The 26284-nt window shown below is 40.4% G+C and overlaps 1 long non-coding RNA gene across 3 annotated transcripts in view; it reads right to left on the reverse strand.

Annotated features, from left to right (window-relative positions):
* The window catches only part of LOC147101008 (uncharacterized), a 51557-nt gene that overhangs the window by 8263 nt on the left and 17010 nt on the right, over positions 1-26284 (reverse strand). For 2 of the 3 annotated variants that reach the window (XR_015073436.1, XR_015073434.1), the window contains exons 2-3: positions 14511-14598; positions 1087-1171 (exon numbers count right to left, since the gene is read on the reverse strand). This is a non-coding gene — a long non-coding RNA (uncharacterized LOC147101008). The remainder of the gene's footprint in view (positions 1-1086; positions 1172-14510; positions 14599-26284) is intronic. The other variant, XR_015073435.1, reaches the window with a different exon arrangement.

The following is a 26284-nucleotide window of genomic DNA, read 5'->3' on the forward strand; positions in this document are numbered from 1 at the left end:
TACAAACACACAAGTAACCTGACTCCCGCAAATGTTCATCACCTTTACTGTGTCGTAATATTGTAGCAGGTATAGAGAGGAAATAGGGAGCATTGCACCAGATAAGGTTCCTCCTCCCCTTAAAGGAACTGCAAATTGAACATTAATTATTTTTCCTGTAAATGCACCCCATGATCAGCGTGTAAATATCTAGTCCCACTCTGCGTGTTTCCGACAGGATCGCATTTTTCAAGTGTCGTTTTACAATGAAGTTCTACAAGTTTTGTATAAAATAAAAACATTTCGTCTATAAAACAAATTTCAGCGATTTTTCCCCTTTTATCGCCGATTCCTGTCCTGTAGGCACAATTAGCGCCCATCTGATTTTTAATAATTTCACTCGTTCAGTACAAATGAGTTACTTCAACCGCAAACAGGTCTACTCGGGTTGGGGGAAACTGAATCAGGAAACAAAATGATTACAGACTGGTTCCACAATTAATGCAAGATAAACTGTGTCTCGCCCAGTCCAAGAAGCGTGAAGGAATTGGTCTGAATGGTAAACCAATACATACCGTTTTAAATCCAAGTTTGGAGGATCACGCCGTTCGTAACAACCGCTTTACATTCAATGTCAAAACGGCACACACAAAATGATCAATGATGGAGAATAAAGAAGGCAAAATTGTTTTAACAAAAATGTAAATCGTTATAAATGATTTTCTTTTATTTTTTAACGAGAGGTCAAGGTGAAAAGCTAAGGTCCAGAGTGCACCGCACCACAAAGGCTCCTCCAAACAGTTAAACAAAAGAGGAGGAAGTCAATTAGAAAATAATGATTAGGTGACGCTAATATTGCGATTTAAAGTCCTGAAAACGGTAGAAAGGTAAAACTGAGGGAGGTAAGAAGGCGCACGGTTCTGGGAAAGAAGGATCCGCAGTGGGAACCTGTGAATGAGTGTTGAGGATGCAGGGAGGGGGGGTGGTTTATGGAACCACACACTTGGAGCTTACAAGGAACAAGCCCGAGAAGTTCATAGCTGCAATGGTCATAGCAGAGAGACAGACAGACAAAGACCGAAAGGGTATGATGAATACATTACTTACTCTTAATAGGTTTACATACTGGAGGCAACTTAGGAGAAAAGAGCCGATGTGATTCATTTTACACCGTGCAGGGTTGAACTTGTACCTGTAATAACAACACCAAGAAGTGGAAAGCGTCAGCACTCGCGCAATGTGTGTGCATAATATTAACTCGTGCAGTGCTCGAGTTTCGAGGTCCTCGTTTTCATTGGTTGCAAAAGTCTCATTTTACACCTTAAAAGGTTCCTACACTGTTTCCGGATTTCAGTTGCAATCGGGACAAAGTCACATAACCATAAATTGTCAATATTTCTGTGTATTTTTCCACTGAGTTTGTATCATAGCAACAGCTCTGTAGATTGTGACACTTTCACCTTTCCTATACACAGAGACATGCACAATATATCTTTCCACACAAATATAAACTCTCTCTCACACAAGTATACCGCAGCCTTTACTACACACACATTCTCGCTCTCACACAAAAGCTGTAAAGGTCAAAATAATTAAACTATTAAACGGATATTTGCTAGAAATATTCAATAGGGAATATAACACTATCCGGCCATCCAATTCTTGTAACATTCCCGATGACAGAGGAGTTTGTAGTTAGTACGGCGGAGCTGCTTGCCAAGTTAACGGGACTTTAACACTGACAAATTATTTGGGACTGATGGGATCGAACCTGTGGATTTTGACGCCAACAAGAGAGGAATTTGCGTCGCAAGGCTATCGTCATGAGCGAATCACTGGGCACTGCTGAGGTTTTGTCGGACTGAAAGCAGCATATTTATTGCCTAGGTTTTAAAAGGGTAACATATCTGATCGAGGTAACGACAAACTCATTAGCCTAATATCAATAATAGCTAAAATCATGGAAACTATTCTAATGGAAAGGCTGGAGGTCACGTTTATGTAGCATCTTATCACCTGGAGATGTCTCAAAGCACTTCACACAGTGATTTATATTGAAGTGCAGTGACTTGTTATTTACACGAATAACTTAATAAGAGTGGTCGGGGGCATAAAGGGTTAAATTAAGGGGACAGGTTGCATATACATGGCTTGTATTCTCTTGAGTTTAAAAGATTGCGGGGTGTACTAATCAAGGTATTTAAAATGATTAAGGGATTCGATAGCGTTGATAAATTATTTCCTCCGGTAGGGGAATCCAGAACAAGCGGACACAATCCTTAAATTGGAGCTAGACCATTTAGGTGTGAAATCAGGAAGCATTTTTTCGCACAAAGTGTAGTGGAAATTGGAACTCTCTCCCCCAAAAGATTGTGGAAGCTGGGGGTCAACTGAAATTTTCAAGACTGGGATCGATAGATTTTTCTTGGGTAAGGGTATTAGGGGAAATGGAACGAAGGCGGGTAAATTGAGTTAAGGTACAGATCAGCCATGATCTAATTTGAATGTCGGAACAAGCTCGATGGGCTGAACGGCCTGCTACTGTTGCTATGTTGAAAGAGCCAGCATTGAGTTAGGAGGTGGAGAATTTTACAAACCCTTTGGAATAATTTGAAGATTGGACAGACAAAATAGTGAGATTCTAGGATATTATTCATTTGGAACTTTCAGAACTTAAACTAAAAAATACAAGGATCCAGGGTAGAACTGAATAAGATGTTGGTTATGAAATAGGAAACCGGATACTGGGTTGAACTGGGGGAAATTAGAGCTGTCCCACTAGGGTTAATGCTGAGATCTCTGTGTTTCCCCCGGTCTACACTAATTACCTGGATATCAGAAATGATCAGGTTTGCTGAAATCGATTTGCAGAAATATTAAAATCTGTTATGCAGCCGAGCAGACAAATGCGAAATTAACTTGATAAATGTAACGTACATATCGTAGGTATACAACGTTTGCAACCGAACTATCAGAACGAGAAATAGGCAATCTTTATACAACCACCTTTGTGTTAATGTGGAAAGGATTCTGCTGAAATGCAAAATCAACAGTATTGGTGGTCCAAGATCTGAGTCTCCTTCTAATATGAGGTTTCAGACACATTCTGCTGTGGACTGACTCCAGTATAACTTCATTTTGAATAGGTTCGTGCCTTGAATATCTCTTAATATCTCTCAATGTCTCTCACTCTCTCCTGCTTTCTATCCTATCACTGACCTTCCCTTTTGTTCTTTCATCCCCTCCCCCTTTTCCCAACCCCCAAACTTGCTTTCCATTTCCTGCTTTTTTTCCAGTTCTGACGAAAGTTCATCGACCTGAAACGTTAACTCTGTTTCTCTCTCCACGGATGCTGCCTGGCCTGCTGAGTTTTTCCAGCGTTTCCTGTTGTTATTTCAGGTTCGTGTATAAACAGGAATCGCGTGACGCAATGTACAGTCTCACAGTGTGTATTGAATCCCCAATACAAAGCCAGAACAGATTAGATACAACTACAAAGTAAGTAAAACTCTTGTCTTGCACATATGTATTACACTTCGTTTTACAATGCGGCTACAGAGCTTCCGAATGCGTAATCTGCGCATGCCTGTGCACAATGGTCTATATGTATGTGCCTGTGTCATAACGTGTAATTCCATTTTCTGTGAATGCGTGGGCTGTCTAAATCAGTTTCATTGTAACTTCAGTCTGTAGAACTGATTCAAACTGAGACATGTACCAGTCTCAGACCATATATGTAGTGTAATTGCAGCCTTAGAAATTGACCTGAGAGTGATAGCAAACTTATCACCCTCGAAGTCTAGACAGTATGGCAAGTCAATGTAAATAAGAGAATGGACTGCTGGGATATATACTCAGAAGAAAGGCTTTAGAAGTTATGTTGAGTCCTTACAATGTACAGGCCAGACCCCACTTGGAGTACAGTGTTCTGTTCAGGTCACCGCGTCACAAAAGCATATACATGGCGCAGGGCAGAGCAACATAAACAACCCGAAGCATAAAGGGGATGAGCTGTGAGAGAAGACTGGAGAAACTCAAGTTCTATAATCTAGAACGAAGTTAAAGGGAGACCTCATGGAGGTATAAAATATATTAAGTGGTATCGATTAGGTAAACTAGGGACATTACTTCCATATAATCCAGGAAGTGAGAACCAGAGGATATGCATTGCAATTTAATTTTTTGAAAAAATTAAAACAGATATTTGGAAGAACAGCTTTACTCAAAGTTTACATGTTTGCATGTATGGAGACTAGCCTATTGGATGCTCTAATGGGAAGGATTCGTTTCGATGTTTTTCTCTCGCCCTTGACTTACATTATGGCCTTATATCCTTCCACTCTGCCTCACACAGAGACATACAAACATAGACTCTTCACACACACGTAAACCTAAACCAAAAGCGTTCAAATGTGATCAAATGTTATTTTTACATCGGCAAAGGCTGCTATAAAGATATTTCCTAAATTAGTGCAAACAGCTGATTCGATAAGAGTGAACTCTTGTTATTCCTGTAATAAGTTGCGGCACGCTTTCTCATGAAATGACCTCGAACTGGATCTAACTACGAGCGTTTTCTAAAGTGGTGGAGTTATTTTGAAACTCGTTGGTGTCTGATTGAATCGCTGATTTTGAATGACAATATCCGAAGTATTTCCTATTTCCTTTGCAGCCGTTCTAAGGTCGGGTTTCACCTCTCGTGAGCGTTTTGCTGAAACACGGCTGTGATAAACCCAAACGGCAGAAGGCCTGATTCCCTCATACAAATACACCGCACCTTCACATTCACAGCCGTCCACACAAGTCCAAGCTAAACTCTTCGAGTTTTAATGTTTAAGGAATATTGAACTAAAGTTATCTTTGTACCAGGGAAACTTTGAAGATGCTACAGCCGCATTGAAATGGAGTTGGTGTTTTCAGCTTGTATTTTATGTTTAGATTTCCGGAAGATGAAATATTGGATGAGGAGATTGGCCTGCATGCCCTGGTAGTCTAGTTGTGAAACAGCAACTGCAAAATACAGAACATTCTCACAGATTTCTGTTAGTCTCAAGGTACGGAATTCCAGCATCACACTTCCCAGGCAGAGGAACCTCCAGTGTGAGATTCAGCCTTGACAGGTTAGAAATATTTTATTTTAGTTAAAATTCTCGAACGTTAGCCGTGCTTATATCACAGCACGAGTCTTTAAAACTCCTTAAATTTGAATCCGAATATCGACCTATTCTCCATGAAACTGCAAGTTCGAAACAGGTTGCTGTTTGGGTACAAGTGTAAGTTCATTACCCGTATATAAAACGTATGGTATATGTCAATATGATAAATTTGCAATAAGTGTACTTGTATTATCAGTGCAGAAATGTTGTGAATAATTGTCCTGCTTTCTATAGAGTTAATCGCCTGATTGTTTTTAAACAGTGGATTGTTGAAATATATTCATTATGGAGCTGCTGAGCCTATTTTCATAAATGCACTAACATTAAAACGATGACGATTGAGGTATGTTTTATTTGCATTGATCTGATTATTGTTCATGTCTACGTGATCTTTGCTTCCGCAGATAAAGCACATAGTGCTCAATCAATATAAGCAAACCAGCAGTACCTGCGAATTTGTTTTACGAATTTTCAGAACAGAACCGATAAACAATGATCAATTATGATGTTATCAATTTTGGGGATTGGACGAAGGGAGAAGAGGAGAGAAGAGCAGGGTGCCCCATGACATTAAAATTAACAATTATAATGGCGCTGTGGAAATACTCTGAATCTTCATCTCACTCTGATCAATAATGTCATAAAGTAATCGCTGGTCCCATGTTATGAAGTTCATTGAACGGCAGAGGGCGCGCGGGTGTCGCCACCTGCAGAGTGCGAGACAGGGGGTATCGGTATGAAACCTACACTGTTGCTCAGTTGAAAAATTGATATACATTTCCGACCCTAAAATTCAGATCTTATAATATAAGTGTAATTTAAAATCGAGCAGTTTAATACAACTGCGATAAAACGTCTCCCTACATTACAATAGTAATTTTAATAGACGGCACTTCAAAAATATATTTCATTGGGTGTCAAGCGTTTTTGGACCTCCTGAAGTTGTGGAAGGCGCTATATAAATGCACATTCTTTCTTTCCGTCTTTCCTTAACGCAACTGCACATATTTTCAGCTACATTTATTCATAATCGCGTCTGTAAATTAAGGCTCGAAGCCTCAAAATAATAGCCCTGGTGTTGAAATATTAACCTGAAATATACTTTTCCTAAACAGAACCAATTGTCTACAATTTAAACGGCGTGGTTTGGGAAATATGTTTGCAACCATTGAGCCGTGCATAAACTTCATCTGTTATTAATAAAACCTACGAAAATTATGTTTTTCTGATAATGTTTAGAGTTTACAGGTGGCTACCCTTAAAATAATACCCCTTCTCCAATTACATCGACTTTGTATCAGTTGTATGTGAATCGCTAGCTGAGTACCAGCCTTGGAGGCTGGTTATTCAGGGTTTTTGTGCATGTAGATGTATCCAGAGGAGACCTTATTTGGACTCCTCAGTGGCGGGATCATTAACTTCTTGTAGGGAAAGGGAAGTCGGCTAATTAAGGCGCCAAAGAAAAACAATTTTCCTTTCAAAAGCTACCTTTGATGATTACCAAAATTATATTCTCACAGGTTAATTTCTCATCGTGTCAGTTGCCTCCTTCTTTCAAATCTCCCCAATACCTCACCCAGCCCTATCTGGTCTTTGTCCAGCCCTAGACCCGAGTTTGTTTCCTCCGATCCTCTCACTCTGGCCTCTTTTGGTTCCTTGTCCTTCTATTCCATCATTATGACAGGTGTTAGCCCCACACTGAAACTCCCTACCTCAATTCCTCCACTTTTCTAATCTTCTCGTCCTCAAAAGCCTCCTTAAGACGTTTTTCAACCATGTTTTTTGACACCTCTTCTGTGACCCCTGGAGGTCAGTTTCTTCGTTGTCCGGTGCCTTCAGGTATTTACTGCATTAAAACGTTATAGAACCGCCAATTGCTGTTTGGGGGTGGGGGTGGAGACTGGATCGATTTAATCTGTTCAAATCTAATTATGCAACACTTTAATCTGTACTAAATTACTCCCTATAATTCCGTTAAAGTAGTGAGAAATTCCTTACAAATATTTATTTAATTGGGAAGGCCTCCAAGGCAACCCACTGAGCATTTGGATTGCAGGAGAGATTCTAAAAGCACACAACACGTGTGACAAACAGTTGTACAAATGCACTCCCGGAAAGAGCGTCAAATGAAGATCATAAGTATTTCTCTAACTACTCAATGATAACAAACATATCACAGTAAGCCCTGTTACAGTAAAACACTGTTCTGACGAAACCTATCAAATTAAACTCCTGTTATTGTGATACTAGTTATAATGACCTATGTTAGAAGTAATCCACGTTGGAGCCAAGCTCTGTAAAAGTTAGACACTGTTTAATGAGTCGTATCTTAGTGAACCCGGTTATAATCAAATGTGTGATAATGAAACCTTATTGTAATTATCACTGTTATAATGAAACCTCGTAATATTGAACCTGTGGACCCCTGTCCTAATGAAACCATGTTATAATCAACATATTGTGAAATATGGCAATGATCACTATTATATTGAAACACAGTTTTAGTGAAACTCTGATATAGTGAAGATCTGTTTAATGAAACATTTACAGCAATTTTTTGCTATAACAAACCTTGTCATTATGAAATAAAAATTATATTCACCTCTGTTATAGTGAACATCTTTTATAATCAACAGTGTTACAGTGAAATGCTGTTATAATGAACAGTCTTATAATGAATGTTTACTTCCACGAGTCCTGTTAGAGTGAAATTCCTTTAAAGAAAAACCATGTTATAATCTAAAACAAAAACAGAAAATGCTGGAAACGCTCAGCAAGCCAGACAGCATCTGCGGGAGAACAGAGGAATTTCAAATGTCAAAATCCAGATCCAGATTTCCAGTATGTGCATTTTATTTGCTTTCTGTTACAATCAATTGCGTTTCAGTGAAACTGAATTATAATTATAATAATAAAGTTTGTTATAACAATCTGTTATAACGAGCCCTGTTATCGTGAAATCTTGCCATAATGAAATCTTCATTTGCAATAATAAAATAATTTTTTAAGTTTCCCCATGTAACTTTCTCCAAAGAAAAAGTTGTTTGAAAAATATTTTGCTGCATGTACAGTTAACCTGAGAGCCCATTATACAATGGACCGTTTGTTATAATGTACTACAGTGCTGCCATAAAAACTATCACGGAAGAAGTCTGGCCCGGAGATCACAGCACAGAGCCACAAAGTGAAAAGGGAAAGAAAAATATCTTAAGGCCTTTACTATTTATCAGGAATCCAATCTGTAGTAAGGGATATTATTACATTCTTTACTTGTTGGCATATGCTTGCAGAAACATATTTTACATCAAGGGATACGTTTGTGTGTTCATGTTTTCAGCAACCCAATTAACGAATAGGGCAAAGGTTATTTTAAATCATTGCGATGTCGTTTTTGAAAAAGACTCGGACTGATTGGTAAGAGGCGGTAAACAGAAAGTTATTGTAGAAGAACGTAATGGAAGGGCTGGAACAAAACATGCTCGCTCTTAATCTGTAAAGTTGAATTTCTCAGGTGTCCAAACGCATTAGGGGCCAGCAACCGCCTCTTCCATCCCACCTTGTGTGAGGCTAGCTGCTGTGCCTCTTCCTCAGCAATATAGGAAGATAGGGACAGGAGAAGGACATTCAGCCCCTCGAGCTGGACCCGCCATTCATTGATCTGTATCAGATGCAAAGAGGCCCTTTCGATAAAACTTCGCCAAGTTATGCTTGGCCTTGCACAATTCCCTTTTCTTGCCATTTCAGTACTTGGCATGGTAGTTTGTAATTTTGCAACCTTAGCACATGTACTAGCCAAATGAAATCCTTTCGCTTGGCAATTACTTTTCTTTTTATAATGCAGTGGAGTAAATTGTATATTTAATGAACAGTTATATTTTACTGAAAGAAAAGCAGAAAATGCTGGAAACACTCAGCAGGTCAGGCAGCTTCTATGGAAAGAGAAACAGAGTTAACGTTTCAGGTCGGTGACCTTTCATCAGAATTGCACAGATGCTGCCTGATCTGTTCAGCGCTTCCAGCATCTGCTGTTTTTATTTAAGATTTCCTGCATCCGCAGTATTTTGTTTTTGTTTTCGTTATATTTTACTCCCTCGTCTGATAATGGTAGGAAGGATGTTTGGGCAATAGAGAGGGTACAGCACAGATTCACTGGGGCGCTGCCTGGTATGAGGGGAAATGAATACCAAGAAAGACTTGAGCAATTGGGGCTGGATTCGTTAGAGGAGATAAGAGGAAATTTGATAGATTTTATTTTATTCATTCATGGGATGTGGACGTCATCCACAAGGCCAGCATTTATTGCCCATCCCTAATTGCCCTCGAGAAGGTGGTGGTGAGCTGCCTTCTTGAATACAATTGAGTGGCTCGCTGGGCCATTTCAGAGGGCAGTTAAGAGCCAACCACACTGCTTTGGGTCTGGAGTCACATATAGGCCAGACCAGGTAAGGACGGCAGATTTCCTTCCCTAAAGGACATTAGTGAACCAGATGGGTTTTTACGACAATTCAGTAGTTTCATGGTCACCATTATAGATACTAGCTTTTTATTCCAGATATAGTCAATTATTTAAATTTAAATTTCCCAGCTGCCGTGGTGGGATTTGAACTCATGTCTCTGGATCATTAGTCTTTAAAATTAAGACGGGATTGCACAGGGTATACAGAAAAAGATGGTTTCTAGTGGCTGATGGGTCTAAAACGAGGGGACATAGATATATAAGATTAAATGTAAGCGATTTAGGACAGAACGCTGGGGAAAATGTTTTACACAGAGGGTTCTGTGCCTGTGGAATGCTCTACAGGGGTTACTGATTTTACTAATTGATTCAAATACCATGTCAACATAGGTTAGGCAGATGGTTGAACGCAGAGAGGGGTGGGCAGTGCACAATGGGATGCAAGAACAGGTGGGCACATGAGATTAGGAGTATACGTCACGTGGAAGATGAACATCAATACAGACTAGTTGGGCCTAATCACACGTGTCTGTGTGTTCTATGTAATTCAATGTAAAAGTAACACGTGGCAAGGCCCGAGCTATACTTTGAGCTGCGACTTACACTCTGCTCACTAGACGGAAGCTCTACACACGGGACGAGGCCATTCGGCCCATTGAGCCTGCTCCATCGTCTTGTAAACCACCGTCACATTTTATCGTTTTTTAAAACCCCAATTAAGAGGAAGGTACGGCCATCAATGGTGGGCCAAGGAGACTGGAGATATACGAGAGGCCAGAATTGAAGGGACGCAGAGTGTTTAGAAGGTTGTAGGGCTGGAGGACGTTACAGAGATAGGGAGGGGCGAGGCCATGGAGGGATTTGAACATAAGGATGAACATTTTTCATTTGAGGCGTTGCTGGACTGGGACTTGGAGAGGGGCAGAGGAGATTTACCAGAGTTATACCAGGGATGAGGGACTTCAGTTATGTGAAGACACTAGAGCAGAGAAGGTTAATGAGAGATTTAATAGAGGTGTTCAACATTATGAAGATTTATGACAGAGTGAATAATACGAAATTGTTTCAATTGGTGGTGGGTTGGTAATCAGAGAATACAGATTTAAGATAATTGGCAAAAGAACCAGAGGGGAGATGAGGAGAATACTTTTTACACAGCGAGTTATGATGATCTGGAGTACATTGCCTGAAAGGGCGGTGGAAGCAGATTCAATAAAAACTTTCAAAAGGGAATTGGATAAATACTAGAAAAGGAAAGGAAAAGAAAAGAAAGAACTTCCATTCATTCAGCGCTTTTCAGGACATCCCAAAGTGCTTCACAGCCAATGAAATACTTTTGAAGTGTAGACGTTGTTGTAATGTAGGAAACGCAGCAGTAAATTTGCGCACAGCAAGCACCCACATCCAAAATACAACACCTCGGACAGTGCAGCACGTCCTCAGTGCTGCCCCTCTGACAGTGCAGCACTCCCTCAGTACTGCCCCTCTGACAGTGCAGCACTCCCTCAGTACTGCCCCTCCGACAGTGCAGCACTCCCTCAGTACTGCCCCTCCGACAGTGCAGCACTCCCTCAGTACTGCCCCTCCGACAGTGCAGCACTCCCTCAGTACTACCCCTCCGACAGTGCAGCGCTCCCTCAGTACTGCCCCTCCGACAGTGCAGCACTCCCTCATTACTGCCCCTCCGACAGTGCAACGCTCCCTCAGTACTGCCCCTCCGACAGTGCAGCACTCCCTCAGTACTGCCCCTCCGACAGTGCAGCGCTCCCTCAGTACTGCCCCTCCAACAGTGCAGCGCTCCTCAGTACTGCCCCTCTGACAGTGCAGCGCTCCCTCAGTACTGCACAAGATTATCAGCCGAGATTTTGTGCTCAAGTCTCTGACGTGGAACCTGAATCTACAGTCTTCTGGCCCAGAGGTGAAGCTTGCTGGGCTATGGGAAAAGGAGGTGGGGTAGGATTAATTTGATAGCTGTTTCAAAGAGTGGCCTCAAGCACCTGTTCGGAATGGCCTCCTTCTGTGATGTAAGGTTCTATGATGCTATGAGTGGACTACCTGAATACTTATTGACACGTTGGCTCAGTGGTAGTTCTCTCGCCTCTGAGAAAGATTGTGGGTTCAAGGACGTGAACGCATAATCTAGGTGGATATTACATTGCAGTACAAAGGGAATGTTGTCTTGTAGAGGAGACTGAGGCCCGATCTGCGAGCTCAAGTGGAGCTAAAAGATCCTATGGTACTATTTGAAGACGAACAAGGAGCCCTCTCAACATCTTGATCAAACTGGTCGTTTATCGCATTTGCTGTTTGTATACAAAGCAACAGTGACTCCTCTTCATAGTTCATTGGTCGTGAAGCAGTTTGGGAGGTCCGGAAGTCGCTACGCATAGGCACTGCATCGATTTCAGTTCTTTCTTTCTATACACCGTTTTGCACTCGGTTGCAGTTATACTCAAACCAGTGAAAAGAAAGTTAGGACGGTACCTTAAGGGGGTCTCGCCCTTTTGGTTTAGTGAATTCCTGGATCTGAGTCCTAAGTTATAGATCCACGTCGGTGCAAATCTACTTTCCATTGATGCCAAAGTGGCGCCAATCTAACCTTGAGATGTTGATTTTCTGCATTGCATGTGTCTTATGGAACTCCATGCTTTTGAGTGAAAAACCTCTAAACTCCAGATATTAGCTACTTGTGGCTAACCCCACCCCCAATTCTGAAAGACACATTAAAATAATTGCCACATAACCATAAACATTAAAGTAGACATGTCTGCATAATTGTGAGTTTCCCTCAGCCATCTCTGGTCACTGTGTTGTTGTGTCTTACACCTGCTACTTAGTGGCAGATTGAGAGAATGTGGAATGTGGTTATGTGGAACCTTCCCTGCGAATCCATCATGAAATTCCGCTCTATTTATTATAGATGGAATTGAGCTCATGATTCTCCATTCTCAGCAGGAAATTCCAACAGGGGGCGCTCTAACCAAAACTGTCCGTTCCCAGCCTGCCTCTAGCAGGTGACCTGGCAGAGGCATCAGCAATATGCTGATATTTCCTTTGAAACGTTTAGCAAATTAATACAGCCCACCAGAAGGCACCTCACCTTTAATCATTTATTACTGATGAAGTGCTAGAGCTGAACTACCAAAAACATGATCTAGCTGTGTCATGATAGATTTTGGCGTGAAGTTAAGAGGAAGTAAAATAATTCTAAAATCAATTCCAAAATAAAGTGACATCTTTATTAATAATTATTGTTTTTCCTGTTCAAACTTTACCCGAAAAACGAATCAAAGACATGAGGACCACTTTCTTTTATCTCTACTAATTGTTGTTATAGAGAAAAAGTGAATTACACCAGTCCTACAACAACCCTAAAGGCACAACATAAAAGTTAAGTTATAAATTACTTATAGGAATAAGCTTTAATTATTTATTTATAAAGTTCCCGCAAAATATTTCCTCATTTTTTTATTTATTCGCAGGATGTGGGCATTACTGGCAAGGTCAGCATTTATTGCCCTAATTGGCATTTCAGAGGGCAGCTAAGAGTCAACCACATTGCTGGGGTCTGCAGTCACATATAGGCCCAGACAGGGTAAGGACGGCAGATTACCTTCCCTAAAGGATATTGGTGAACCAGATAGGTTTATTAAGACAATCGGTCGTTTCATGGTCACCATGATTGATACTAGCTTTTTTTAAATTCCAGAACTGAATTTAAACATCCCACAGCCGTGGTGGGATTTGAGCGAACAGTGTTAGCTGTGGCTCAGTTGGTAACACCTCTTGCTTCTGAATTAGAAGGTTGTGGGTTCAAGTCCCACTTCAGCGTATAAATCTATGCTGACACTCTAGTGGAGCGCTGCACTGTCAGGTGTCCTGTCTTTTGGAAGAGACGCTAAACAGAAGCCCGTCGGCTCTGTCAGGTGGATCTAAAAGATCCCATGGCACTATTTCGAAGAAGAGCAGGGGAGTTATCTCTGGTGTCCTGTTCAATATTTATCCCTCAATCAACATAACAAAAACGAATTATCTGGTCATTATCACATTGCTGTTTGTGGCTGCCGCGTTTCCCACATTACAACAGTGACTACACTGCAAAAGTACTTCATTGCCTGTAAGCGCTTTGAGACCTCCAGCGGTCGTGAAAGGCACTATATAAATGCAAGTCTTTCTTTCTCGTGTCTCGCGGGATCATTAGGTCCAGGCCTCTGCACTAGTCCAGTAACATAACACCGTGCTACCGTCACCCGTATTTGGCTCCAGCCTTGTAATGGCCCCCATAAGTTATGTGTGGTAGAATGCGAATGAACAAGATTAAACTCCCAGCTCTGAGCCATTACCAGCAGCCAAAACATCGCAAGACTTTCACATTTATGCCAGAAAATTGTGCGCAACATTTCGCTAAATGGTAGAGTCTGACTTATTAGACAAACATAAAATATCACACTTTTTCAATTTGGTCGACGACGATTAAACCACAGCTAGTATTTATGACTTCCATTAATGGCAATAATGGAATCCAGCCAGTTTATGTAGTTGAAGTAATAAATCATTATAGCTATAATATTCAGTCCTTACTGATCTTAAGCCATTTCATGCAAATACACCCTTGCCAGTGGAGGGAAGAATCCCAAAGTTATGAATTAATGAGCTTTTCCGTGGATGGCGCATTAAATGTTTAATAACATCAAACCCAATGCCACATGCTGCACACGTGTAATTAATGCATCCTGGTTTATTAGGATCATCTCGAAATATTAAAATTTCTTTTAAATACTTGGAAACCCATAAAGAAAGTCATGTTAAATGGAAGCATGAATTATTTATAAGCGGTTGATATATTTTAGCAATCGCCATTTCCAAATGAACGCCTCCTGTCGTCTAATTCCTGCAAAACGCTCCTGATATTGAAATACCTGTGCATGTTGACGGGTTCTTTTTAAAGTTGCAAACAGCAGAGTTTCTCAAAATCCAAATTAAAAGAAAACCGCAAAGACTGGGAATCTGAAATAAAAGAGAGCAAATGTTGGAAATTCACAGCGGGGTGATTAGGTTACAGAGGTTAACATTTCTCTACCAGATGCTGTGTCCTCGCTGTGTATTTCCAGCACGTTCTGTTGTTTATTAAAGTTTTGCAAAATTAGACTTTTTATTGCAACAAACGACTAGATGAACGAAGTTAAAAATAACTATTTAACGTGTTCGAATTGAAGGGATCGTTACTTGCTGCAAGATGCAAAGTAATTGGCGGAAGGTTCGAGAACCAGAGGACACAGATTGAAGGTGATTGGCAAAAGAACCAAAGGCGACATGAGGAAAAACGTTTTTACGCAGCGAGTGGTTAGGATCTGGAATGCACTGCCTGAAAGGGTGGTGAAGGCAGACTCAATCGTGGCTTTCATAAGGGAATTAGATAAGTACCTGAAGGAAACAAATTGCAGGGCTCCGGGGAAAGGGCGGGGGAATGGGACTAGCTGAAGTGCTCTTGCAGAGAGCCGGCGTGAGCTCGACGGGCTGAATGGCCTCCTGTGCTGTAACCATTCTATGATTCTATAATAGACTCTCATAAAGAACAGATTGCTTTAAAAATGTATTGAAATATGGTTTTACAGGAAGGCCCAGCATGAAGAAACACGTGACCGTGCTGGACAACCCATCACTTTAATTAAAGGCTTCAATTAATTGAAAATTTATTTGAGAAAAGTTACAATCGTAACTTGGCCTTGAAATTACGATGTGGGATGATAGGTCAATGCTGCAGAGAAAGCGCTCTTCATTCCCCATGTAACGGAGGTGTTGCTCTGTTTGAAATGTTGGTCATCGTCCAACGGAGAGAAGGATTTCAGCTGTAGGCCAGCCTGTTATCCTCCACCAGAATTACAAGGTCATTGTCTTAAAGGAGGCATTATTCCTAGAATATTTCGCTCTTATTCTTCAACTGTTTCTTCATATTTCCCATAATTCCTATTTGCAGCTAAATTGTAAACGCCTTCTTTTTCTGTGTGTAGTGACATGTTTTTGAACGGAATTAACATTTCGCTGACAATGCAGATCAGAGAAAATCCACGTGAATTATTTACCATTATACTGCACCTAGCGACCAGAGCAATTATTCTTCCTGAGGTCCCCACCATCACAGAAGCCAGTCTTCAGCCAATTTGATTCACTCCACGTGATATCAAGAAACGGCTGAACGCACTGGACACATCATAGGCTATAGTCCCCACAACATCCCGTCTGTCCTGCTGAAGGCTTGTGCTCCAGAACTAGCTGCGCCTCTAGCCAAGCTGTTCCAGTACAGCTATAACACTTGCATCTATCCGACAATATGGAAAACTGCCCTGGTATGTCCTGTCCACAAATAGCAGGATAAATCAAATCCAGCCAATTACCGCCCCATCAGTCTACTCTCAATCATCAGCAGAGTGATGGAAGGTGTCATCGACAGTGCTATCAAGTGGCACTTACTCAGCAATAACTTACTCACTGATGTCCAGTTTGGGTTCCACCAGGACCACTCGGCTCCAGACCTCATTACAGCCTTGGTCCAAACATGGACAAAAAAGCTGAATTCCAGAGGTGAGGTGAGAGTGACTGCCCTTGACATCAAGGCAGCATTTGACTGAGTGTGGCATTAAGGAGCCCTAGTAAAACTGAAGTCAATGGAAATCGGGGAGAAAACTCTCCATAGGCTGGAGTCATACCTAGCACAAAGGAAGATAGTTGTGGTGGTTGAAGGTCAATCATCACAGCCCCAGGACATCGCTGCAGGAGTTTCTCAGGGCACAGTCCTAGGCCCAACCATCTTCCGCTGCTTCATCAATGAACTTCCCTCCAACATAAGGTCAGAAGTGGGGATGTTCGCTGATGACTGCAGTGTTCAGTGCCATTCACAACTCCTCAGATAATGCAGCAGTCCATGCCAGCAGCAGCAAGACCTGGACGACATTCAGGCTTGGGCTGATAAGTGGCAGGTAACATTTGCACCACACAAGTGCCAGGCAATGTCTATCTCCAACAAGCGAGCGTCTAACCACCACCCCTTGACATTCAATGGCATTACCATCACCGAATCCCCCACCATCAATATCCTGGGGGTCACCATTGGCCAGAAACTTAATTGGACCAGTCACATAAATACTGTGGCAACAAGAGCAGGTCAGAGGCTGGGTATTCTGCGGCGAGTGTCTCACCTCCTGACCCCCAAAGCCTTTCCACCGTCTACAAGGCATAAGTCAGGAGTGTGATGGAATACTCTCCACTTGCCTGGATGAGTGCAGCTCCAACAACACTCAAGAAGCTCGACACCATCCAAGACAAAGCAGCCCGCTTGATTGGCACCCCATCCACCACCTTAAACATTAAGTCCCTCCACCACCAGCGTACAGTGGCTGCAGTGTGTACCATCTACAAGATGTACTGCTGCAACTCACCAAGGCTTCTTTGGCAGCACCTTCCAAATCCGCGACCTCTTCCACCTAGAAGGACAAGGGCAGTAGGCGCATGGGAACACCACCACCTCCAAGTTCCCCTCCAAGTCACACGCCATCCTGCCTTAGAAGTATATCAGCCGTTCCTTCATCGTTGCTGGGTCAAAATCCTGGAACTCCTCCCTAACAGCACTATGGGAGCACCTTCACCACACGGACTGCAGCGGTTCAAGAAGGCAGCTCACCACCACCTTCTTAAGGGCAACTAGGGATGGGCAATAAATGTTGGTCTTGCAGTGATGCCCACAAACCAATTAATAAAAAAAAGAACGCAAGACAATCCAACCACAGGTATCGCTTTTTTCTAGACTTGGAGAGAGATGAGGTTTCATAACGCATCATTTTCTTGCGATGGGACGTGTACTAATCTGCAGAGTTTTTCTGGTGGATTCACTGAGTAAACTTACCCACTGGACCCGCCCCACCTCCTCCCCTTAACCAGGAAGAACCAAAATCATTGTTTGTTTTCATAAAGTAAATAAGGAGAAACTGTTTCCACATGTAGAGGGTTGGTAACCAAAGGATACAGATTTAAAATAATTGGCACAAGAACCTGAGATGAGATGAGGACTTTATTATTGTTATAATCTGGAACGCATTGCCTGAAAAGATGGTGGAAGTAATTTCAACAGTAACTTTCAAAAGGGAATTGGTTAAACACTTGAAAGGGAGAAAGTTACAGGGCTCTGGGGAAAGAGCAGGGGAGTGGGACTAATTGGAGAGCTCTTTCAAAGAGCCGGCTCTGGCACGATGGGTCGAATGGCCTCCTTCTATGCTGTATGAATCCATGATCCTATGATTTCATCGGGCTTTTCTTGCTGTTTCTGTGAAACCATTAACCATAGCTGTCTTGAAACAGAACTCCTGGAACGTACTAACAATTATAGAATAGAACAATCTAAACATTAATATCAGCTTCAGATAACGCAGGTCTCTCTTCGAAAGAACACAGAGAAGCGTTCTAAATATTCTCGAATTGTACTCGAGTTTTCAATGTCTGATTTAGGGACGACAGTTCCTCTTTGTAACATTCAAAATTGGAACGTTTTACTTCAAGGCCACATGGAGGGAAAAGCAGAGGTCACTGGGGTGTGGAACTTGCCATGTGATGCTAAGATTGGTCAGAAACCCAATTCACCATCTATGATCTACAATACAACTAGAGGCTTGTTCTCTTCTTCTCTGTCTCTCAGGATAAAAATAGATTGATGGGTAGATGGATAGATAGATAGATAACAACAATAACAACAACTTGCATTTAGAAAGCGTCTTTAACGTAGTAAAACGTCCCACGGTGCTTCGCAGGAGCGTTATCAGACACAATTTGACACCGAAATGCATAAGGCGATATTAGGACAGGTGTCCAAAAGCTTGGTCAAAGAGGTAAGTTTTAAGGAGTGTCTTAAAGCGGGAGGGAGAGGTAGAGAGGCGGAGAAGTTTAGGGAGTGAATTCCAGACCTTAAGGCCTAGGCAGCTGAAGGCACGGCCACCAATGATGGAGCGATGGAAATCTGGAGACAGACAAAGAAACAGATGGGCACACACTAACACACGTAAGGGAAATAAATAAGACATAGCAAGATACAAAATACAATAATTTCAAACCAATCATGATAAGCTAATGTTTCTCACAGAGGAACCTCCAGATCAGAATATGTCGGTGTGTATGTGCAGTTATATGTTTCAATATATTAGAATGCTATCGATATATAACGTTTACGTTAAGGTAAATCTATATTTGCGATAAAGTAACGCAGCCTCTCATATATTATGTTGTGAACTGTTGTCTTATTTCAGTTATCCGTGGTGTCCTGGCCATTATTCATCCTTCAATAAACATCACTAAAACAGATGATCTGGTCATTATCGCATTGCTGTTTGTGGGAGTTTGCTGTGCGCGAATTGGCTGCCGCGTTTCCCACATTACAACAGTGACTACACTTCAAAAGTACTTCATTGACTGTAAAGCACTTTGAGACGTCCGGTGGTCGTGAAAGGCGCTATATAAATGCAAGTCTTTCTTTCATGAAATATTTTTGACAATTAAACGTACATATCTTAGCATATTCTGTGGACATGCCCTGACCTGTTAATATGTGTCAAGTCAATGTTATAACATAGTTGTCTACGTTAAATATGTCATATGATGTGAAAGTTAACAAGCTGTGCGAAAAATGGGGATCCTCGTTTTTATCCAAATGCTTTTGATTTTATATCCTGCAGTTAAGTTTTGCTTTATAAAAATAATTTTCATTCTTTATTATAAATGACCTAGATAAATATTGTTCTTTAAGTTGAATGTCACCTGCACATGATCTTTTTTATGCTAAAATGACACAATTGCTTCTTAGAATTAATTATACTTGCCGAATTCACTTCTATCCGGTCTTCACACTGCGCCCATTATATACCGTCTACTCTCACTCTAGTTCTGAAATGAAACCCTCAGTATGTAAATAAATTAGCCAAGGTTGGTATCACTTTTAAAAACAATTAAAAAAACTAAGTGAAACAATTGAACAATTTGAAACGTGGTACAATAATTGCGATGTATTTCTGGATTCTAACACAGAAGCAGTAAATAATTCCACAACTTAATTCAGAAATCATGATACAAAATTGAAAGTACGAACAACACGTTATTATTCTGAAATAAGTTAACAAAATGTAATTAAAATGGCAGCTTTGGGCATTGGGAAATAATAGGACAGATACTCTGCTCATGAAACAGTATCACCTATTTTCCGCAAGTCGAGCTCGGTGAAACAGATCAGAATGGATCTACTCAATCCTCCTTGAATGGGTTGGATTAAATTTAATTTGTTATATTTGTTGATACGGAACGCCTACTGTACGTCATTTTGAGAAGCTGCATTTTGAATCTGTACTCATAAAATTGGAAGAAAGAAAGAAAGATAGAAAGAAAGATAGAAAGATAGAAAGAAAGATAGAAAGAAAGATAGAAACGACTCCGTGGCCAGCTGAATGTATTTGGAGGAATGAGCTGCAATGGGGCGAATATATATTTCTGACTGAACATTGGTGTGCTGTACTATCACGGTGAATTATTAATTATAAGTTATAAAGGCTGAAATTAATACAACATTTATTAATCGGAAACTTTATAGCTGATCCTGAAAATTGCTATTTATTTGCTCAATGTATTTGTTCAGCTGATATATAGAATAGTTGAAATTGTATTTATTATATCTGGTATTTCTAACTTCTTCATTGCTGATTTTTAGCTTTTTGTTGCAAGAACTTTATTACTTTATTTTTGGACTTTGGCGAACAGCTGCGAGCTGGGCTATATTAAAAGTATAAATAATCATAGCTTTATGGTCATTATTATAAAGTATAACCCGGCATGGAAAGCAATTTAGATATAAAATTAATGTCAAAGTGAAAACCATACTGAACATGATTCTATTACTTACACACAGAGAAATATACCACATAAATGTGCACTTACATAACAGAGGCGCACCATTGGTACATGGATGTACATAAAGGACCATATTCACGGAAACTGAAATGTGCATAGAATAGTGATCACAATTGTTGAGCACGGATAGATTATATTCCAACATTAACATCAAATTATAAAATGATACTGCGTTTTAGTATATGTGCGCTGCTTATTAAGACATCAGATTTCACAGTCACCTGTTGGAAGTCAAGTAATAGCACCATGAACCGTGGTAAGATTGATAGCTATTTTAGAGAATAAGAAACGAAAAACTAACAATGTCACTCGGAAATAAGGACTTGAGCGTAAAGTCTGTGAGAAAAATATATTCGCCCCATTGCAACTCATTCCTCCAATTACATTCAACTGGCCACGAGGTCGTTTCTTTTCTTAAACTTTTCTTTCTTTCATTCATTCTTTCTTTCTTTCTTTCTTCCAATGTAGTTCCCTTTTTATAGCTGTTCTTATTATTTACTATTTGACAGTCTCTGGTGTTTCTGCAAACTATCAATTTATATATCTTTTATCTTTTACTTCCCGAATAGATTCACTGATCCACACATATTACGATTGAAAACAAGGCGCACTGAAATACACACAGTCCCACAGACACAGTCAGTGAACGGGTGCTCCTGTGCAGATACCGTGCAAGTGAGTCTGTGTAAGAAGGCATGGTTGTTTTATTGACAAATATATATTTAAGTTGCAAATTGCTTCATCTTGAATCTTTACCGATATTTCTACAAAAACGGACTCGTCCTATCGGCTGATTAATCTAATTACCTTAAGTTTCAGTTATTACCCTGAACCGGCGGGGGATTGGAGGGGGTGGGGGGGGGGGGGGGGGGGGGCGGCGGGGGCCGCAGATTGCGCGCACCGTCCCCAATTCCAAATTGCCGACTGTATAGAAAGTATGCTTGATTAACTCGGAAACGACAGAAATGTCTTATCAATTCAAAGTGGAATACTGAAAGAAATCATATCTTCTAGCTTTAGTCTACAAATGACACTGGTTACATGTTTCAGTTCTAATCGCATATACCAACACATTTCAAACAGCTGTAAGCTTGTCGCTTAGATATTCTAGGCAAGTGCCTCGTGGGGGAGGGGCACTATCGCAAACACTGCTGTTTATTTTCCTCACGCCACATTCAGATTTAAGACATGGGTCAACATCTATTGCTAACCAAAGGAGATCTTGCCCATCATTTCCCTTAATCCTGATAAATACGGAGCTGTATCATCAATCGATTTGGATGCCCACAGACTGCTTATAAATTAATGTGTGATACATTTGGTCTCCGGCTCATTGATTCTGTCTTGCTGCAGCTAAATCTAAATTGAACCACTTTGTCTTATCATATTTTTTTTTACAAGACGTTGTTAGTGAAACAGACATGGCCGACATGTGTTGCTTGTGATCATTAATGTGCTGAGCAATTCATAATTGAGGGATTATTTTATGCTTGGTTTAAGATTATAAATACAAGCTGTTTTTTCTGGATAGGGGTTTATATGTGTCTGGAGTCAATAGGACGCGATTAAGTACATTCAGTGCAATGGGAACAGGAGAGAACCAGAGACGTTAAAATTCTATATCTATTTGTAGGTAATACCTGTAACAAAATGTACCCAATACACGTCTTAGATGCTTCCAAAATTAACTTTGATGGCATATTAGAACGGAATCCACCAAGTGATAAATAAATGGTGCAATTGGAGCATAACATCACTAGTAGAACTATTCAGGAAGAGCATCTTTTTAAAAGTAATCGGATAAGTATTTGAAAGGGAAAGATAAAAAGATACCAGGAAAGGGCATGGGGGTGAAATTATAGTGAAGGGTGCCAGTCAATGGGTAGAACATTACTGGCTGTAATTCCTAGGATTGTATGAAATCTACCACCCGTAGCACTAGCTTCTAGTGTTATGGAAATATTTCCCCAATAAGTTGATCATGAATATCCGTATGACGTTCATATAAAATATTCCAAAATTATTATGTTCTGTCAAAATTTTAGTAGTCTTTTGAACTTTGCAAAATTAGATTTAGTCGATTGATTACATTGGAAGAATTTCTTTTCATTGAAATTAATTCTTTATTTTCAAATATAAATCTTTGAATTATCCTTTGTTCCTCATGTAGCCCGGGGAATGCGAATATATAACATTTGTTGAGTATGTACTTCTTTTCAAAAGTCTTCACATCTGGAGAGTACTAAAGCAGAATAAAGTTCTTTGTAACTTAGAGTCTACTTAAATAACTTGGATAAATCTCTCTCATTTACAGACTATTTGTACATAGGGATTTGTTACATATTTGTATATGTGAGTGTATATTCGTGTATGTGAGTATATGAGCTTACCTGCATCGGTGAAAATTAGTGCACCAATACATGAGTGAGAAATAGATGCGTGTGAATAGGCGTGTTAAAGTGTGTCAATGCGCGTGTAATAATATGTTCCCTATTTCCTCCTTCTTTTCAAATTCTCTGCGTATAACGTATATACTTGACATTTCTGGAACTAAAATATCTTTTTATTTATCCTATAACTCTTATATCCTATACATTCTTATTCTCCACACCACCTGTTATATAAGGTGGAATAGCTAAGATTGTTTCCCTATCGCTCCTAAAGCTAGCAATGAATTTACTACCGTACACATTGTCCGGTTATCAATGTTATTTTAATCTACAGAGATCTAACAATCTCTTGGTAAGATTTTATTATTGTTATAATTGCTCTCAGATGTGTCTCTTACACAGTGCTTATATATTTGAATCTCTTTGTTGTGGTCCAGTGACATTGTCTACAACAGGATGCTCCGGGCTGTGAACAAATATTGATTTCTGTTACCAATAACATCCGGTTGACGACACTCAAGTTATGACGTAATATCCGGTCTGTGTTAATTTAGTTTCCTATTGCGATGGCAATTTATTTCACAGATTTGTAATTTTCCTCAATATCCTGATATTTCTCTTGGCTTTTGCTTTGTGTTCTACCAATTTAAATATACAATTCGGTGCGTTTCTCAGACACTGTCTGGAATCTTGCAACAAACCTTTCACTCTTCGGCCTTACTCGCCTTAGTAAGTGACATGCATAATATTTTGTTTTCTATCATGTGTGACCAAGTTTACAACCGTCGGCATGTACTGTGCATAATCTAGAATAAAAACACATTCTAACAGAAGGTTACGTTCAACTTATTATTGATAAATTCTTTCCCTGTTTTCATAGTCTGATTACAGAATCCCAAGGCAATATTTTGGCAAGATTTTATATGAATCAAGTTGTACTGGAGTAAGCTGTTGTTTGAAATGTAAAGAATATGGGTCCTTGTGTGTTTCTCTTGTATAATCAATCTCTCTCTCTCGGGAGGTTTTCAGAGTTAGGCAGATATACAATGTTTGTACTTCTTTTTACAAATTTACAAAGTGGAACAATAACATTCAAACCAACAAAAACATTAGCAATCATTAAAAAAGTTCGCAAAATGCACAAATACATATGTATACATTTTAATTATAGATGATTAAAATGGATCTAAAGAATTCGCTTTGGTTCCCTATGTGTCACATCTTGTTCGCTTCTCAATCAGGCTCAAGATTGTTTTCATAGTGTAACATCCCAGATATATCACAGATAGCTATATATGAAATATAAATTAATGTAAATTGTATGTAAAATTCTATCTGTATGCATATGCAATGTAAGTAAAATACTAGAAAAATATTGTTAGAGAAATAGACTGAAAAACTACAGCATTCTGAGCCGACCGAAAGACTAATCGTATTGCAGTTCATCCGTGAAGGGCAATGGTTCCCCGGTAGTCATTAATTAAATATTTATTGATTTGTTTCCCTCATTTTGAGCAGAAAATATCTATGGCTGTTAAGAACGTAAGAAATCGGAGCAGGAATGGGCCATTTGGCCCCTCGAGCCTGCTCCGCCATTCAATAAGATCATGGCTGATCTTGGGCTCAAAGCCACTCCCCAGCCCGCTCCCCTTACCCTTCACTCCCTTATCTTGCAAAAATTTGTCTATCTCCACTTTAAATGTATTTAATGTCCCAGCCTCCACAGCTCTCTGGGGCAGAGAATTCCACAGATTTACGACCCTCTGAGAGAAGAAGTTCCTCCTCATCTCAGTTCTAAAAGGGTGACCCTTTATTCTGAGACTGTGCCCCCAGTTCTAGATTTCCCCACGAGGGGAAACATCCTCTCTGCATCTACCTTGTCGAGCCCCCTCAGTATCTTATATGTTTCGATAAGATCACCTCTCATTCTTCGAAATTCCAATGAGTATAGGTCCAGCCTGCTCAACCTTTCCTCATGTCAAACCCCTCATCTCTGGAATTAACCTAGTGAATCGTCTCTGAACTGCCTCCAATGCAAGTATATCCTTCCTTAAATAAGGAGACCAAAACTGTACGCAATACTCAAGGTGTGGTCTCACCAATACCCTGTACAGTTGTAGCAGAACTTCCCTGCTTTTATACTCCAACCCCCTTGAAACAAAGGCCAACATTCCATTTGCCTTTTTGATTACTTGCTGTACCTGCATGCTAATATTTTGTGTTTCAAGAGGGGCTATATGTAAAAACTGCACGAATGCAGCGCCGGACTAGACTATTTCACTTCCTGCATTATCACTCATGCATCGAGACAGTAATCAATGCACCGAATCATTAATTATTGCACTGGGTTACTAATTAATGCATCGAGTTCCTAAGCAATGAAAAGAGTTACTAAATCAGTGCATCGAGCCATCAATCAATTCATTTTTAAAAGTGTTCTCTAAAGATGTGCGACGCTTGCAAGAGTTGAGGCAACTAGTTAAAAATTGCAGCATTCTGCAATCTATATTGCTTTTGTTACTAACGTTACGAAAGAGCAGGAAACCATTTGTACGTTTTGTTCTTTGGCTGCATCTTGGTTCAGTGGTAGCACTCTCATTCCAGAGTCAGAGAATCGTGGTCTCTCGCCCCACTTCAGGGATTTGAGCACATCATCTAGGCTGACACGTCACAACAGTACTGAAGGAAAGCTGCACTGTTCGAGGTGTAGTCTTTGGGATGAGACATCTGGCTCGGTCTGCTTGCTCAGAGGAATGCAAAATATTTCATGGCTCTATTCAAAGAAGAGCAAGGGAGTTTTCCCGATGTGCTGCCCAAACAACAACCCTCAACCAACATCACTAAAACACAGTAACTGCTCATTTATTTCATAACTGTTTGTGGGACCTTGCTATGCGCATATTTGCTGCAGCGTTTGTCTACATGACATCCATGACATACTTCAGAATAATGAATTGATTGCGGTGCTTTGGAATGTCCGGAGGACGTGAATGGTGCTCTATAAATGCAATTTATTTATTCAATAGAAAGACTTGCATTTGTACAGCGCTTTTTCACGTGACGTCCAAAAGCGCTTTACAGCCAATGAAGTACTTTTTTGAAGTATAATCACTGTTGCAATGTAGGAAATCGGACAGCATGTTTACGCACAGCAAGCTCTCACAAACAGCAATGTGATAATGGCCAGATAATCTGTTTCAGTGATGAATATTGGCCCCAGGACACGGGGAGAACTCCCCTGCTCTTCTTCGAAATAGTGCCACGGGATCCTTTACGTCCATCTGAGAGAGCAGACAGGGCCTCGGTTTAACATCGTGTCCAAAAGACGACACCTCCAACAGTGCAGCACTCCCTTAGCATAGAAC

This window comes from Somniosus microcephalus, chromosome 24, assembly GCF_052327205.1.
Source record: "Somniosus microcephalus isolate GS21.2 chromosome 24, FLI_Smic_1.0, whole genome shotgun sequence".
Taxonomy (NCBI): domain Eukaryota; kingdom Metazoa; phylum Chordata; class Chondrichthyes; order Squaliformes; family Somniosidae; genus Somniosus; species Somniosus microcephalus.